This window comes from Portunus trituberculatus, chromosome 2 (assembly GCF_017591435.1).
Source record: "Portunus trituberculatus isolate SZX2019 chromosome 2, ASM1759143v1, whole genome shotgun sequence".
NCBI lineage: Eukaryota > Metazoa > Arthropoda > Malacostraca > Decapoda > Portunidae > Portunus > Portunus trituberculatus.
The window spans coordinates 7594858-7604857 of NC_059256.1; the positions used below are offsets into that span (position 1 = coordinate 7594858).

General features: G+C 39.3%; 1 protein-coding gene and 2 long non-coding RNA genes across 3 annotated transcripts in view; 2 read left to right on the forward strand and 1 right to left on the reverse strand.

Annotated features, from left to right (window-relative positions):
* The window catches only part of LOC123504396 (ataxin-3-like), a 12743-nt gene extending 11754 nt beyond the window's left edge, over nucleotides 1-989 (forward strand). The window contains 1 exon segment of the mRNA XM_045254859.1: nucleotides 127-989. The gene's annotated coding sequence lies outside the window, so the exon portion shown is untranslated.
* A 1727-nt stretch (nucleotides 990-2716) lies between these two features.
* On the reverse strand, nucleotides 2717-5064 carry LOC123504403. Its single transcript, XR_006674831.1, has 3 exons — nucleotides 5030-5064; nucleotides 4577-4742; nucleotides 2717-3056 (listed from the first exon to the last, which is right to left on the reverse strand). It is a non-coding gene; the product is annotated as an uncharacterized LOC123504403 (long non-coding RNA).
* A 174-nt stretch (nucleotides 5065-5238) lies between these two features.
* LOC123504410 overlaps nucleotides 5239-10000 on the forward strand; it is a 7068-nt gene continuing 2306 nt past the window's right edge. Inside the window, exon 1 of the long non-coding RNA XR_006674833.1 lies at nucleotides 5239-5530. This is a non-coding gene — a long non-coding RNA (uncharacterized LOC123504410). The remainder of the gene's footprint in view (nucleotides 5531-10000) is intronic.

Consider the following 10000-nt stretch of genomic DNA (forward strand, 5'->3'; position numbering starts at 1 on the left):
GTAATTAAGTCTCTCTCTCTCTCTCTCTAGTAATAGCAACAATATTAATATTCGTAGTAGTAATAATAATAATAATAATAATAATAATAATAATAATAATAATAATCTCTCTCTCTCTCTCTGCAGGTGTGACTGGATGCAGCAGCAGCAGCAGCAGCAGCAGCGGGGGAGGAGGAGGAGGAGGATTAAGTTTGGAGGAAATGAGACAAAGAAGACTAGATTATTTAACTAAGAAAAATCCCTGACCTCCTCCACTTCTCCTTCTTCCTCCTCCTCCTCCTCTATTTTCTTTATTTTTCCTTTTCTCTCCTTTTCATTTCCTTAGTTTCTTCAAGAGAGAGAGAGAGAGAGAGAGAGAGAGAGAGAGAGAGAGAGAGAGAGAGAGAGAGAGAGAGAGAGAGAGAGAGAGACTGACTCTTTTTTTCTCTTTCTCTCTCTCAGAATAGCCACAAATCAAATGTAATGGTTTAGATATTGGTTAGGTGAGGTGAGGTTGGGCCAGGTCAGGTGAGGTGAGGTCAGGTTGGGCCAGGTGAGGTGAGGTGAGGTTGGGTTGTATTAAAACTTACAAGTAATAACAAATTTGTAATGTTGATAATGTTAGTTTTGACTTTCATTATTATTATTAAAATTATTATTATTGTTGGTGTTATTATTATTATTATTACTATTATTTTTATTATTATTATTATTATTATTATTATTATTGTTGTTATTAATATACATTGTAACAAATTATAGATTATATTTGTTTGTTTGTGTATGTTTGTGTCATGGCATAGTTATTGTAGATGTTAGTAGTGTGTGTGTGTGTGTGTGTGTGTGTGTGTGTGTGTGTGTGTGTGTGTGTGTGTGTGTGTGTGTGTGATTCTTAATTAAAGGTACTACTTAATTTTGAGATGGTGATAAGATAACAATTAAGGAACATTATTACCACATGTTAACATTATCTTTTTTCTGTTTATGTGCAAATAAAAAATGTAAACGTATTTTTGGCTTTTTAAATCAGAGAGAATATTCAGTATTTTGAATGTAACTCAAGTGTTGCAATGAGTATTCTTACATTTGCATTGTTTGCTAAGGTGAACAGTAGTAATGGTAGTGGTAGGAGGTGGCAGGAAAGCTGAGGCCCATGGTTCACACTAGTCTGTTGTGGTGTTCATTGTTCCTACACCACCGCGTTTAATTACACTTGTTCCTCCCGCTCGTGGTCCGCAGCGGGTCAAGGTCCACCGTCATCCGGGGTTGACTTTCCTGCCTTTCAGTGGCAGCGTCGGCGCACAATACACTTGGCCAAGTATGTTATTGCCTTTCCATTGGCTAGCTCACTCTGCAATCCTAGCCTGTGAGAAGAGCGATGGTCCGTTGCCTTGACAACCAGTACAGACATCCAAGTGAAGTACGAGTAATTGAATAATTTGCCTTGGTGGTGTCTCAGCTTGGGGTAGTACAGTGCTATGAACATGCCATGGTCAGTCTGTCCTGTGTAAGAGGGTGAATTGTGTTGATGTGCTGAGGCAGGAACCAGAGACTTGCTGCTTCTGCCACGCACAGTAGCCTACATGTCGGCACTACACTGACTACAGTGTCGGGACTCATGATCAGAGGCACGGCTCACAGCTGCCCAAACTGCCTCTTCTACAGAAAGCAAAGCACGTGGTTGCTTCCATCTGCGCGGCGTCTGTGGTGACCGTCTGTCAATCCTCTCCAAACAAAGCGCATGGTGCAGGCTTGTACAGGTGTGGCACCCAGCAGGTGTGGAATGTGACGAATTGCAGTGGCTGGTTACATTAGTAGTTAAGAGAGAAATGGGAAGAATGTTTAGGGTTTGTTTGGTGGCTGGTTGTGACTGTTGCTATGAAACGTGTCTTCTTATGTTTTTCATAAAACATTAAACAAACTGCAAGGACTTAATTAACACTCTTGTATAGACATTCAGAGAGAGAGAGAGAGAGAGAGAGAGAGAGAGAGAGAGAGAGAGAGAGAGAGAGAGAGAGAGAGAGAGAGAGAGAGAGAGAAACGACTCACTGGTGTTTTCCTGGACGCTGCCACTCTCTGGAATGTTTATAAGGAATATTCCAAGTTTGCTATGTGTGGCCTATCTTATTCAGTCTTTCCTATGTGCAATATTCTTTCAATCCTATATGTTGTACAGAAACAGAATATTGCATTGCTTTATTGCATCTTGTCAGGCCTTACTTACTTATTTATTTATTTTTACTTTTAATCAAACCATTCTTGTATATGTACAAAGCAAACATTTGCCACACCAACTCAACAGTTCCGAGTTCACCTAAGGCCGCCTGGAGAACAAGACCGGTCCACATCCCTGTGACGTCACGTCCCGACGATCTATCCTGCTTGCATACTTACTAAGTTTGGAAGGGTTCGTCCCGGGACGGAATTAGAGCCAATCATAGCACAAGCTGACCACGACGTCACCAGAGAGCGAGGAAGTGGCAGAAAAGCTCGCTGTAATCATGAAGGTGGTGCTCTCGGGAAGAAGCTGTGTGTGTGTTGGTGGAGAGAGAGAGAGAGAGAGAGAGAGAGAGAGAGAGAGAGAGAGAGAGAGAGAGAGAGAGAGAGAGAGAGAGCTATACTGTAGGGTAAAAAAAAAAAAAAAAAAAAGCCAGCCAGCTGTGATTATTGTGGAGTACAAAGGTAGAAACAAGCAGGAAAGGCAACATGTAATCCTGTCCTTGCTGGTGAGTGTTTTTCTAAGATAATGAATATTACTGATGAACATTTAATGGTAAAATATTGTCTACTTTCCTGCTCTTACAAGCATTATAAATACAATCAGGTAGGTAGACCAGTTCTAAACACAAAAGGGGCATACAAGTTCTACAACTAAACAACACTTGTGCATGATGTGCTAGTTACATATTGGAGTTAAAATCTTCAAACCCATTTTCATCTAATTCAACTATACGTATATATAGTGGCTGCTTGTAAGATTAATTCGTGGAGGCATCTTTCAGCTTGTCGACGTTGGCATCAAATTGATAGGCAGTAAACCTTGCACATTTCCTCTGTTTGCTGGATGACTGAGTGTTCTGGTAGTGAATATCAATGTTTTAGTGCATATACACAACTTACTTAGACATCAGCACCGAATAAAATTAGACCCCAAAGGCGGAAAGGCAAAATGTTACCAGCAGATTTTTCAAGCTTCACAAGGGAATATTATTTATGCACTGTATTCCAGTGTTGTGCTACACTACACCAGCTATCAATAATGTTACCATATGCATGTTAAATATCGAAAGTCTTTGTTTCTTTGATTAAATTAGCCTTAGAATTATACACTTCTATGGAGACAACTCTCTCTCTCTCTCTCTCTGGTGCACACACACACACACACACACAAAATTGTTCTACAGATTCATAAATGGAAAAATTAAGCAAAAAGAAACAATAGAAAGGTTAAAAGGAGAGAACGGGATGGTGGAAGACCCAAAAAGTATGGCAGAACTATTAAATAATAAATTCCAGGAGGTCTTTACTAAGGAATCCAAATTTGAAAGGCCAGAAGGTAATAGAGAGACAGTCTATATGAAAGAGATTAAAGTAACCAAGCTTGAAATAAAAGAGTTAATGAAGGAACTGGATGAAGAGAAAGCAATGGGACAGGATGAAGTCTCAGGCAGAATACTGAAAGAATGTAGGGAAGAACTAGCAAGTCCTATATACAACATCATAAAATGCTCAATAGAAAATGGAACAGTACCAGTAGAATGGAAAAGAGCTGAGGTGGTTCCCATATATAAGAGCGGAAGGAAGGAAGAACCTTTAAATTACAGACCGGTATCACTAACTAGTGTAATATGCAAGATGTGTGAAAGAATAATAAAGAAACAATGGATCGAGTTCCTTGAAGACAACAAATTAATATCAAATAGCCAATTTGGTTTTAGAAAAGACGGTCTTGTGTAACTAATTGATTGAGTTTCTATTCTAGAATAGTTGATAGAGTACAAGAGAGAGAGGGAGAGGGATGGGTTGACTGTATTTATTTGGATTTAAAAAAGGCGTTTGACAAAGTGCCACATGCAAGATTACTATGGAAGTTAGAGGAGAAGGGTGGCTTAAAAGGAAGCACATTGAGATGGATGGAAATTTATTTGAGGGAGAGAAAAGAAAGTCATCCTTTACAGCTAAATCATCAAACAAAACACAAACATCAATGCTCAAAATACAAATGAAAGTCATAATTCATCCTATTCACCACAAAATAACAACAAAATAAAAATTGACTTCTAATTTTGTTTTGTCACAAAAGCACATAAGGAAAATACTACTACTACTACTACTACTACTACTACTAATAATAATAATAATAATAATAATAATAACAACAACAATAATGTAGCATTTAAAACATAGATAAACTTTGTCAAACTAAAGAAGTGGAGTGGTTGGTGTACTCAGTGTGATAATATTCTACAGAATATTGTAAATGTAGACACAACAGTCTACCTAACCTAAGCTAACTCTTTATTTGTGTATATACTGTATATGAAACAATAAGCATACATTTTCCACATTTCTATTTACTTCCAAAAAGAACACATACCCACTTGCTAGGTTGACACACACACGTGAACGTGCGTGCAGCCACGGGGGCCGCAGTGACCTGGCTCGAAGGCAGGGCAGGCCGGAGTGACCAGGGCCAGAAGAACTAGAGGCCAGAGTGAGCAGTGACTTGTTTCCTTGCGGCATTCTCAAGTCACTATGATATCCTGTGTTGCACAGAGATGAAGAGTACTCTTATGTCAGTGGTGAAAATTAACTGTGCATTTCAAGATGTTCTCTGCCACTCTGCTCCCTTCATGCACCACGTTACCAACCAAAATGGTTCCAAGTTTGAGAGACCTAACCTATGACGACAGATTAAACAGATTAAAACTTCCCACACTGCAACACCGGAGAGAAAGAGGAGACCTAATTGCTAGATACATGTACAGTACAGGGCATGGAAGGGCATGGACACAGTTGACAAAGAAGACTTAAAGCCTCTTGTCCACACCTGTTGAGTAAGGCACAGGTGAAGCGGCAGGCCTCACCTGTATATTGTTTACACCACAAGTGGAGTGGGTGTAACAGTTCAATATTCAACCAAAAGAAGTTTTTCTCGCTTAATTCTTATCTTATTCAATCTAGAAAATAACCATTTAACTTTTTATATTTTTTCTTATTCTTTTCGTTTTATTTTTCAAAAACAATAAAATTCTGTATTTTCATCAGTAAATGTCGACATTTTAACCAAATAGTTTTATAAATCAATGTTTTATGTCTCTTAATTGTTACTTTCCGCTCTCGTAGTTTCCTCGTAATTTTTCACCACCTTTTGTGTGTATGAATGAAAGGTGACTGGTTTATTGACAATGTTGCACAAAGCACGTGGTTGTGTTTACATCTGAGCGGCGTCTGTGTGTTGCCACCGCGCCGTCTGTCAATCCTCTCCTAACTAAACTCGCGGTGCAGGCTTGTGCAGGTGTGGCGCTGAGCAGGTGTGGAACAAGTGCAGGTGTGTAATTTGGCGTGTTGCAGGGGCTGCTTACATTAGTAGTTAAGGGAGAAATGGAAAAAAGAATGTGTAGGGTTTGTTTGGTAGCAGGGTGTGAGTGTTGCTATGCTATGTTGTGGTTGTCTTTGGTGTTTTGTCAGTGTTACTCTCTCTCTGTGGTTTGTTAGCGTGTTTTGAATGTGTGTGTGTTTGACTGTTTGATCTGGTGCAGTCTGTGACGAGACAGCTCATTATTTCTGATCTTCGGATAGGCCTGAGACCAGGCACACACCACACACCGGGACAACAAGGTCACAACTCCTCGATTTACATCCCGTACCTACTCACTGCTAGGTGAACAGTGAACACTGAACAGTGAACAGTGAACAGGGGCTACACGTCAAAGGAGACACACACAAATATCTCCACCCGGCCGGGGAATCGAACCCAGGTCCTCTGGCTTGTGAAGCCAGCACTCTAACCACTGAGCTACCGGGTGTATTTACCTACCTAGTTTTACCTAGTTGTAGTTTTCCAGGGCCTGGGCTTTATGCTGGTGTGGCCCCGTCTCCATATCTACCCTTATCCAATCTTTCCTTAAAACTGTGTACACTCGTTGCAGACACTACTTCTTCATTCAAACTGTTCCACGTCTCAACACATCTTTATGGAAACTATATTTTTAATATCTCTCAGACATCTTCCTTTCTCAGCTTTTTACTATGCGATCTTGTGCTTCGATGTCATATTCTTCTCTCAGGATCAGTTTCTCATTATCCACTTGGTCCATTCCGTTGATCAATTTATAAACTTGTATCAGATCTCCTCTCTCCTTCTTTGTTCCAATGGTTGGTAGATCCATAGCCTTTAGTCTCTCCTCATATGTCATCCCTTCAAATTCTGGAACCATTCTTGTAGCCATTTTTTGTAGTCTCTCCAATTTCCTTATGTGTTTCTTTTTTATGAGGGGTCCACACTACTCCTGCATATTCCAATCTGGGTCTTATTATAGTACTTATCAATTTCTTCATCATTTCTTTGTCCATGTAGTGAAATGCTACTCCAATATTCCTTAGCAAATTATATGTTTCTCTAAAAATTCTATCAATATGGCTTACTGGTTGATTGTTTTCTTCCATCGTCACTCCTAAGTCCTTTTCTTTTTTACTTTCTCCATTTCTACTCCATCTCCCATCTTATAGATTCCCACAGGTCGTCTTTCACTCTTTCCCATTTCCATGACATGGCTTTTGTTCACATTGAATTCCATTTCCCACTTCTTACTCCATTCCCAGATCTTATTTAGGTCTTCTTGCAGTATTTCACAATCCTCTTTTGCTTTATAACTCTGCACAGTTTTGTATCATCTGCAAACAGATTTATGTAGCTGTTCACTCCTTCTGGCATGTCGTTAATATAAATGAGGAAAAGTATTGGTGCCAATACTGACCCCTGTGGCACTCCGCTTTCTACTGCTCTCCACTTGGACTTCATATCTTTAACTACCGTCCTTATTTCTCTCCCCCTCAAATAATTTTCTATCCATCTCAATGTGCTTCCTTTTAAGCCACCCTTCTCCTCTAACTTCCATAGTAATCTTGCATGTGGCACTTTGTCAAACGCCTTTTTAAATCCAAATAAATACAGTCAACCCATCCTCTCTCTCTTGTACTCTATCAACTATTCTAGAATAGAAACTCAATAAATTAGTTACACAAGACCGTCTTTTCTAAAACCAAATTGGCTATTTGATATTAATTTGTTGTCTTCAAGGAACTCGATCCATTGTTTCTTTATTATTCTTTCACACATCTTGCATATTACACTAGTTAGTGATACCGGTCTGTAATTTAAAGGTTCTTCCTTCCTTCCGCTCTTATATATGGGAACCACCTCAGCTCTTTTCCATTCTACTGGTACTGTTCCATTTTCTATTGAGCATTTTATGATGTTGTATATAGGACTTGCTAGTTCTTCCCTACATTCTTTCAGTATTCTGCCTGAGACTTCATCCGGTCCCATTGCCTTCTCTTCATCCAGTTCCTTCATTAACTCTTTTATTTCAAGCTTGGTTACTTTAATCTCTTTCATATAGATTGTCTCTATTACCCTGTGGCCTTTCAAATTTGGATTCCTTAGTAAAGACCTCCTGGAATTTATTATTTAATAGTTCTGCCATACTTTTGGGTCTTCCACCATCCTGTTCTCTCCTTTTAACCTTTCTATTGTTTCTTTTTGCCTAATTTTTCCATTTATGAATCTATAGAACAATTTTGGTTGCTCCTTACATTTTTCGACAATGTCCTTTTCAAAGTTCTTTTCCTCTTCCTTCCTCACCTTAACATATTCATTTCTCGCTGCCTTGAAGTTTTCCTTATTTACTGGATTTCTATTTCTCCTCCACCTTTTCCATGCTCCATCTCTTTTCTCCTTTGCCCTAGCACACCTTGCATTAAACCAATCTTTCTTTCCTTCTTCTTTAGGTCTATATTTTGGGACATATTCCCTGACTCCTGTTTTGTATATTTCCAAAAATAAGTTATATTTCTCTTGCATTGTCTCTGAGTTTTCCATCTCCTCCCAGTCTACGTTTTAAAATAGTTCTTGAGATTCTCAATATCAGCCTTTCTGTAATTTAATCGGTCTCCTTTGTATGAATCGTCTCTATCTTCCTTTCCTTCTTCTATATCCATTTCTAATATTACATGGTCACTCTTTCCCAATGGACACTTATATCTTATATCATCATTCATTTGTATACCCCTTGTAAAAACTAGGTCCAATCTCGCCGTCGTTTCCTCTGAATCTTGTGCATTCCTTTACTCTCTGGTCCATCATATTGTGTATCATTAGATTCAAAAATCTTTCTCCCCAGGCTTCTTCCCCCATACCACTTTCATCATTTTCCCAGTCCACTTCTTTACAGTTGAAATCTCCTACTAATATCACTTTTCTCCTTTCTTTAACAATTCTCGTTAGACTCCTTATTGTGTGTGTGTGTGTGTGTGTGTGTGTGTGTGTGTGTGTGTGTGTGTATTTACCTAATTGTATTTACCTAATTGTAACATACGGGAAAAGAGCTATGCTCGTGTTGTCCCGTCTCCATATCTACTAATGTCCAGCTTTTTCTTAAAATCATGAATATTCCTTGCGTTGACCACTTCCACGTCTAAACTATTCCATGCTTCCACCCTTCTATGAGGGAAGCTATATTTTTTCACATCTCTCCTATAAGTGGCCATTTTTAGTTTTTCCCATGCCCTCTCGACATTCTTTCATTCCACATACACAGATCTTCCCTATCCATTTTTTCCATGCCAATCATCACTCTGTATATTGCTATCAGGTCTCCCTTTCTTCTGTTTTCCAGGGTTGGAAGTTGCATTCTTTTCAGTCTGTCTTCATAAGTCAAATCTCTTAAGTCAGGCACCATTTTCGTTGCAGCCCTCTGTACTTTCTCTAGTTTCCTTATGTGTTTCTTTAAGTTCGAGCCCACTGTATTGTTGCATATTCAAGCCTCGGTCTTATCATTGCAGTAATTATTTTCTTCATCATTTCTTCATCTAGATATACGAACGCCACTCTTATGTTCCTCAATAAGTTCAATACTTCTCCAATTATTTTGTTTATATGTCTCTCTGGCGATAGGTCATTGGTAATTGTCACCCCAAGGTCTTTTTCTTCATGACTGGTTTTATGTCTTCATTTCCTATCTTGTACATACTCCTGATTCTTCTTTCACTCTTGCCAAACTCTATTTTCTTGCATTTTGTCGTGTTGAACTCCATTTGCCATGTACAGCTCCATTTCCATATTCTGTCCAAGTCTTCCTGGAGTAGTTCGCAATCTTTGTCACATCTCACTTTTCTAACAATTTTGCATCGCCTGCAAATAGGCTCACATAACTGGACACCCCATCCACCATGTCATTTATGTAGACTGCGAACATTACTGGTGCCAACACTGATCCCTGTGGAACTCCACTCTCCACCAATCCCCATTCTGATGGTCTGTCCTTAATTATTGTTCTCATTTCTCTTCCTACCAAAAAGTCTTCCATCCATTTTAGTAAACTGCCATGCACTCCTCCTACCATTTCAAGTTTCCAGATCAGTCTCTGGTGTGTGTGTGTGTGTCTGTCTGCGTGTGTGTACTTACCTAGTTGTTTTGTACAGGGTTTGAGTGTCCTGTCTCCATGTCTCCATTTATCTAATTTTTCCTTCAAGTGATGCACATTATGTACTTTGACAACTTCATTATCTAATACATTCCATTTTTCCACCGTTTTATGTGGACAGCTGTATTTTGCAACATCCTTGACACACTGCCTCATCCTGATCTTCTTTCCATGTCCTCTTGTCCTTCCATCTTGTTGTGTCCCCAGCACCAGGTCTTCCTTGTCTATCTTTTCAGTGCCATTGACTATCTTGTACATGGTTATCAGGTCCCCTCGTTCTCTTCTGTCTTGTAAGGTTGGCAGTCCCATTTCCT